General features: G+C 29.3%; 2 non-coding genes across 2 annotated transcripts; one reads left to right on the top strand and one right to left on the bottom strand.

The window, feature by feature from the left end:
• The first annotated feature begins 5,037 nt into the window (after positions 1–5,037).
• On the top strand, positions 5,038–5,110 carry TRNAT-UGU (transfer RNA threonine (anticodon UGU)). Its single transcript has one exon. It is a non-coding gene; the product is annotated as a tRNA-Thr (tRNA).
• A 1,378-nt stretch (positions 5,111–6,488) lies between these two features.
• TRNAS-GGA (transfer RNA serine (anticodon GGA)) lies at positions 6,489–6,575 on the bottom strand. Its single transcript has one exon. It is a non-coding gene; the product is annotated as a tRNA-Ser (tRNA).
• Positions 6,576–8,185: the final 1,610 nt, after the last annotated feature.

The raw sequence follows: 8,185 nt of genomic DNA, 5'->3' as shown, positions 1-8,185 counted from the left end.
TTTATGCATGGCGAAAAGGAGCATTGGAATGGTCTTAGTTCCTGAATATTCAGATAATAAAAAGAAAGAAAAAAGTAAAAATAATAATAACATTGAGTATGAATTCCATTGAATTTCCCTTACTTGATCGAACAACCCAAAACTCAGTTATTTCAACTACATTAAATGATCTTTCAAATTGGTCAAGACTCTCCAGTTTATGGCCGCTTCTTTATGGTACCAGTTGTTGCTTCATTGAATTTGCTTCATTAATAGGCTCACGATTCGACTTTGATCGTTATGGGCTGGTCCCAAGATCGAGTCCTAGACAAGCGGACCTAATTTTAACAGCTGGAACAGTAACAATGAAAATGGCTCCCTCTTTAGTGAGATTATATGAACAAATGCCCGAACCTAAATATGTTATTGCTATGGGCGCGTGTACAATTACAGGAGGGATGTTCAGTACTGATTCTTATAGTACTGTTCGGGGAGTCGATAAGCTAATTCCTGTGGATGTCTATTTGCCGGGCTGTCCCCCTAAACCCGAGGCAGTTATAGATGCTATAACAAAACTTCGTAAGAAAATATCTCGCGAAATCTATGAAGATCGAATTAGATCTCAACAGGGGGATCGGTGTTTTACTACCAATCACAAGTTTTGTCTTGTACGCAGTACTCATACTGGAAATTATAATCAAGGATTACTCTATCAACCACCATCTACTTCAGAGATTCCTCCTGAAACATTTTTCAACTACAAAAGTTCAATATCTTCCCACGAATTAGTGAATTAGGTAGGATTCAGAAACAGAATAACAAACAACGAATTAATCTTCATAAATTCGATTTCATCGTAAATGTGAAATACTTATCTTATACAAATTACAAATAAAAAAGAAAAGTGCGGGAGAGATAAAAAAGATGCAGGGCCGTTTGTCTGTTTGGCTAGTCAAACACGGGCTAGTTCATAGATCTTTGGGCTTCGATTACCAAGGAATAGAGACTTTACAAATAAAGCCCGAGGATTGGCATTCCATTGCTGTTATTTTATATGTATATGGTTACAATTATCTACGTTCCCAATGTGCTTATGATGTAGCACCAGGCGGACTGTTAGCCAGTGTGTATCATCTTACGAGAATAGAGTATGGTGTAGATCAACCGGAAGAAGTATGTATAAAAGTATTTGCTCCAAGGAGTAACCCTAGAATTCCGTCTGTTTTCTGGGTTTGGAAAAGTGCGGATTTTCAAGAACGAGAATCTTATGACATGTTGGGAATCTCTTATGAGAATCATCCACGACTGAAACGTATCTTAATGCCCGAAAGTTGGATAGGGTGGCCTTTACGTAAGGATTACATTGCCCCCAATTTTTATGAAATACAAGACGCTCATTGAATGATAAGAAACTAATTACAACTTCAAATATTCAAGGAATATTTGTACATTCTCTTCTAGCTCAAACGGAGGAATTGAGGTTTCATTCGTATTCTTATGGATAGGCTAATAAATAAAAAGAAATAAAAGACAATACATCATTGAAATTCTCGATTTTTGAAGATACCTTTTTATTTTATTTCGGACGAGCCGAGACAATAGGATGAACAACAAGGGTTCTATACCGTGAACTTTGTATCGCGCACATCACTTAGATGAACTCTAGAGAGTCACATAGAAAGGAATGAAGAAATGGAATATGAAAGAGAATACAAATAAATAAATGAAAGGGAATCGGATTCTATTTGTACTGTAGCTGAGATGAGTCTTGGTTATTTCTATCCTTGAACTCCTCTAGACCAGACTTTTGGTTGGGCCTTTCAACCAACTATTTTAATCTTTTTTTTTAATTAAATATGTATGAAGTATTAACATTCTTTTTGAATGTGAGGAGCCACAGCGTGAACAAATAAAAAAGAAGAGGAAAGATAATGAAATTTTTTTCTTTTACTACATTATTTATTTTTTTTACTACATTATAATTATAATAGACTCTTTGCTCATCTAAAAAATAGAAACAAAAAAAAAAAAAAAAATAAATAAAGAGAGGGTTTACTTCCAGATAGCTAGCTAGATAAGTATGTATTATGTCGATCTATATCAATTAATTTGTAGAGTAGATACTCATACAAATTAATCATACGCCGAGAACCAGATTTGAACTGGTGACACGAGGATTTTCAGTCCTCTGCTCTACCAACTGAGCTATCCCGACCATTACCGACGCATTATCCTCATAATACTAGATGACTTGGGTCTATGTCACTTAAAAATGAAAACAAAAAAAAAAACGAAAAAGTATTAAATTAAAAGGGGAATTTCTTGGATCTTTAAAAGGAAGACTTTGTAAATTTCAGTATGAGTAATGATATGGATTATGAATCATTCAAATAGGTATTCCTTGCTCAAGGGTGTTGATTTGTACGTATATCATATATATATCACAATATATCATATCACAAGACTTGTGATAAGAGAACAAAATTCTGCTAGGATACGCTTGTAAAATGGAAAAGAATAGGATGAATGAGAAACATAAGGAACTTTGAACCACTAACAAAAAGGGTAGGATAAAATAAATAGATAGCAAACGGGCTTTTTGGGGTTGGGGATAGAGGGACTTGAACCCTCACGATTTTTAAAGTCGACGGATTTTCCTCTTACTATAAATTTCATTGTTGTCGGTATTGATATTGACATGTAGAACGGGACTCTATCTTTATTCTCGTCCGATTAATCAGTTTTTCAAAAGATTTATCAGACTATGGAGTGAATGATTTGATTAATGAATATTCTATTCGATTCTTTCTTCAACTTGGAATCGATTCACAACAATTCTTTTTATTTTTCATATAAATTGATTTTGCATATAAATAAAAAAAATACGGGTTCGAGTCGTCTTTTTTGGTTTTTCATTAGTATACCTATTTATTTTATATTTTATATAGGTATATCTTGCATCCTTTCTGGAGTTTCGATATAAGGATTCCTTTACCAACAGTCAACCCCATTTGTTAGAATAGCTTCCATTGAGTCTCTGCACCTATCCCTTTTTTATTATTCTCGCTTGTTGAACCTTTGTTTATTTTCGTAAAATAATAGGATTTGGCTCAGGATTGCCCATTTTTCATTCCGGGGTTTCTCTGAATTTGAAAGTTATCACTTAGTAGGTTTCCATACCAAGGCTCAATCCAATCCAATTAAGTCCGTAGCGTCTACCAATTTCGCCATATCCCCTTTGTGTCTTGAGATTAGGATCTCATTAGGATGCACTTCCTTCCCCCTTTCTCCTTCCCTTCCTTTCCCCTTTCTTTCATTTATTTATTTTCTTTCTTTTTATGCGAAAACCGTTGAATTTAGTATTGAATTTAGTAGATATAGATACTGATTCTTATATCGAAGGGTCTTTACCTATTTTATTTCTTGTTTGTTTATCTTCTTTCGTCTCTATCGGAGACCCGTATTTATTTGGTCCAATCAGAAAATATTTTATCATTTCTGTATTCGCAATTCAATATAGATGGATATTCCATAACATATATATGCCCCCCTTACTCTCAGTTTTCTCAGGCAATTTACTCGAACGGTCGATTTTTTTTTTTTTTTTCGTCTTAGCTTCCGCCTTTATGAATGAAAACAAAAGAAAGGAGTCTCTCATCTCTCATTATGATCTGGATTTCATTTCTATGGGTTGCATCTTTTCTTTTTTCTTTAATTTTATTTTTATTCTTATTCTTTTATTAGACTATCCTATATAACCATAATAAGATAACTAAAAAAATAAAAATAAAAATGAAAATTGAATTTATTCATTATTAAAATTTATTCATTTTAAAATTTATTCATTATTAATTATTTATTTTCTAGTATAATAGCATAATAGCTAGAACTAATTATTCCATTCATTTCTATTTCGACTTCGAAGATAATTCGAATTAGTTAGTCTAAAAAACAAAGTTTCATTCTAATTATTTAGACTTATAACGTATCATTTATATAATGATAATATATATATAAATTATATATAAATATAAATTATATATAAATGCATAAAAATATTTTCACTATAATTATCTAATTATTAGACTCTATTTATAATTCTAAACTAAATATAAATAAATTAAATATATATTAAATCTATATTAAATATAAATAAATATTAAATATAAATAAATTAAATCTATATTAAATCTATCTATCTATATTAAAATTAAATCTATCTATTAAATTAAATCTATATCTATATCTATATAAAAAAAAAAAATTATATATAATTTAAATGTAAAATATACTAAAAATATACTAAAAAATACTAAAAATATAAAATAAAAAATATAGTAATATTATACTTAGTATACTAATATTATACTAATATATATATAATACTAAATTATATATATAATACTAAATAGAATATAATACTAAATAGAATAGAATACTAAATAGAATAGACTAATAGAATAAAGATAACATATAATAAAATAAATATAAAATAAAAATATATAATATAGAGATAAATAATAAATAATTATAAAAATTATAAATATATTTATAATTTATTTTTATAATTTTTATAATTATAATAAAATTAGAATTAAATTATAATAATATTATTATAATTTAATATTATTAAATATAATGTTATTAAATATTAATATGATTAAATTAAAATATGATTAAATTAAAATATCATTTTTAATATGATTAAAATATAATCAAATAGAATGATTAAAATATAATCAAATAGAATTATATTATTCTATTCTTAATTATTATATTCTATCAATATTAGATTGAATATTAGATTGAATCTACCATTATTATATATTATTATATATTATTATATATCATTATATTAAATATGATTATATTAAATATGGCATAAATTATGTATGGCATAAATATGGCATTTAAAATTTAAAATTCTAGTTTTTCTAAATTCTAGTCTATAATTCATATTAATAATTCATAGTAATTATGAATAACTAATAGATAGTTAATAGATAAGATCGTAATAGTTTGCTGAATTCCTATGGATACAAAATTTCTATTATTTGAGCCCGCTTAGCTCAGAGGTTAGAGCATCGCATTTGTAATGCGATGGTCATCGGTTCGATTCCGATAGCCGGCTTTCTCTATTTGTTTGCTTTTTTACTTTTTTACATGATTGATAATGTTTTTTTGAAATCAAAGAACATTGAAAAAGCTTTTTCCCCTTTTCTTTCCAAAGGTCAACGATCCGTTTATTATGTCGTAGAAACTTTCAATTAGGAATAAAATTGGAGGAGTTAGATCTTTGCAGAATAAATCAAGAAAAAAAAAAAGGAAACTTTTTTTGGTTTAATTTTTAGATTTTAATTTTTATATTTTATATTTAATATATATTTTATATTTAATATATTTATATATTATATATATTTTATTTTAATTTCTATTTTTTGTATACATTATATACAATATACATTATATACAATACAAAAAAGTATGGATATTGATCCAATTCATCTCATTAATATTTGTAGTACAATCCTTCAGTCGATTTCGCTTCATTTAGTTCAGTTTTAATTTAGGTTTATGAAATTTCAATAAAATTCAAATTAATAAGGAGTCTTTATGTCGCGTTACCGAGGGCCTCGTTTCAAAAAAATACGCCGTCTGGGGGCTTTACCGGGACTAACTAGTAAAAGTCCTAGAGCCGGAAGCGATCTTAGAAACCGATCGCGCTCCGGTAAAAAATCTCAATATCGTATTCGTTTAGAAGAAAAACAAAAATTGCGTTTTCATTATGGCCTTACAGAACGACAATTACTTAAATACGTTCGTATTGCCAGAAAAGCAAAAGGGTCAACAGGTCAGGTTTTACTACAATTACTTGAAATGCGTTTGGATAACATCCTTTTTCGATTAGGTATGGCTTCAACTATTCCTCAAGCCCGCCAATTAGTTAACCATAGACATATTTTAGTTAATGGTCGTACAGTAGATATACCAAGTTATCGCTGCAAACCCCGAGATATTATTTCAGCGAGGGATGAACAAAAATCTAGAACTCTGATTCAAAATTATCTTGATTCATCCACCCATGAGGAATTACCAAAGCATTTGACCCTTCACACATTACAATATAAAGGATTAGTCAATCAAATAATAGATAGGAAATGGGTCGGTTTGAAAATAAATGAATTGCTTGTCGTAGAATATTATTCTCGTCAGACTTAAACCTAACTAAAATAACAAAACAAGGGTTCTGCTCCCTTTTCACCTGAGTTAAGGTTAAGTAAAGGAAGACAGGGTAAGGGATTTGATTCGGAAATTTTATTTTTCTCCTATTCATGTATGATAGATCCGTAGGTAGATTTTCATCCCCTGTACGCTATTTTACGTATTCCGTATTAAAAAGAAATTGGGAATAGAGAATCTATATCAAAGAAGGGTCTAACTCTTTAGTATCTGTTCTTATTTGATTTGATACATTGTAGTCAGTTACATTGGCGAATTAGGTGAAGGTGCGGAAAGAGAGGGATTCGAACCCTCGGTAAACAAAAGTCTACATAGCAGTTCCAATGCTACGCCTTGAACCACTCGGCCATCTCTCCTACATAATTATTATGGCCGATAACCCGAGCGAATAGCGAGTATATTCATATTAGATTGTTCGAGAGGTACGAACAATATCAATTCTAACTAGAAAACTAGCTATAAAAATAGAAAACTTTTCATCACTTTTTTCAGCACTTTTTCTTTAGCCTCCCGACTCGAAGAAATTTTTTTGTGAGGGGGCTGTTAAAAATAAATAATATAATACGATAAACATATACCATATATATCTATTCATGTTTGCGAAAAAGGCACTCCCATCTTTTTTCTGATATTTCTACCGGACTGGATTAAATCAATGAATTGAAACGAATCAAATCAATCGATTGGTTTTTTTTTTTTAGACTATGCTTAATGGATATTTTTAGTTCATAATTCTCTTTAGACTCTAATTCCCCATTTCTATAAGAATTCTAAAATTCTTTTCCAGTTTTAGATCTCTCAACAACAACCTCTTACTCTGTAAATCTATTACAAATTCATAAATCCTCTAAGGGATTTTTATATTTGATTATATGTTGTATACCTGCTATGCACAAAACACAAAAAAGGGCAGTTATTTTATTTTCATCATAGAACGATTATTCGATTATTTTTCCTCTTTTTATCATAATTTAATCAAAACTTCTCTAATTTTGCTAATCTATCCTAATCCGTAGGATAAATTTTTTGATTCTTCAACTTCGATGAAATCGTAATAATTCTTTTTTCTTTTTATATTTTATTCTTATACTAATAAATTCTTATACTAATAAATTTGGATGAAATAAAATAGGATTCAAATATTTCTTTTTTTTTTTTTTTCTTGATTCCTGCCAAAAAAATTGAAGTAAAGTAGAGGGCTATATCTTTTTTTTTTTTTTTTTTATGGAATGGGTCTGCTTTTATGTTATTTCGTACTGTACGCTTCCTTTGTTTGTGAGATCCTTTTTTTTTTCTCACGAAGGGGTAATGAAAAGAGTTATAGAATGGATTGCTACCTATGCCTAGATCGCGGATAAATGGAAATTTTATTGATAAGACCTTTTCAATCGTAGCCAATATCTTATTACGAATAATTCCGACAACTTCAGGAGAAAAAGAGGCATTTACTTATTACAGAGATGGTGCGATTTGATTATTATTATATAATTATAATTATTTTATATATTTTAATTATTTTATATATATTTTTTTTTTTATTTTTATTTTACCGCTCTTAGTCTTAGGAAAAAGACACATGATTCGGAATAGAAAAAAAAAAAAAAAGACTATTGAAAAAAAAAAAGAAATCTACGCTTGTTGAAGGTGAAGTTTATAAATAAAGCAATTCCTTCTGTCGTGTATCCCCGATTAATGCAACCTCAGATGCTTCAATTGTTGATTCGAGTATTGAGCGAAAGGTTACACCTATGGGTCTGTATTGTGGGTCAACCCTACTACACTAGTACCAATAGGCGGCATAGAGGAAGAAGCACTACATCTAGGAATCAACAACACGAAAACTTTGTTATTGTTATAAAGGATTCCCTTTCCTTATCGGGATCGGAACTAAGAGAAATGGTTGGGACAACAAACATCCATCTTGTTCGTACTTTGGATACCCATATAACCATCGAAGATTGTTGAA

The sequence above is a fragment of the Durio zibethinus genome, unplaced genomic scaffold (assembly GCF_047325235.1).
Source record: "Durio zibethinus cultivar Kanyao isolate XHJ-2024 unplaced genomic scaffold, ASM4732523v1 HiC_scaffold_244, whole genome shotgun sequence".
Taxonomy (NCBI): Eukaryota; Viridiplantae; Streptophyta; class Magnoliopsida; order Malvales; family Malvaceae; genus Durio; species Durio zibethinus.
This window is presented reverse-complemented; position numbering and strand designations above follow the sequence as displayed.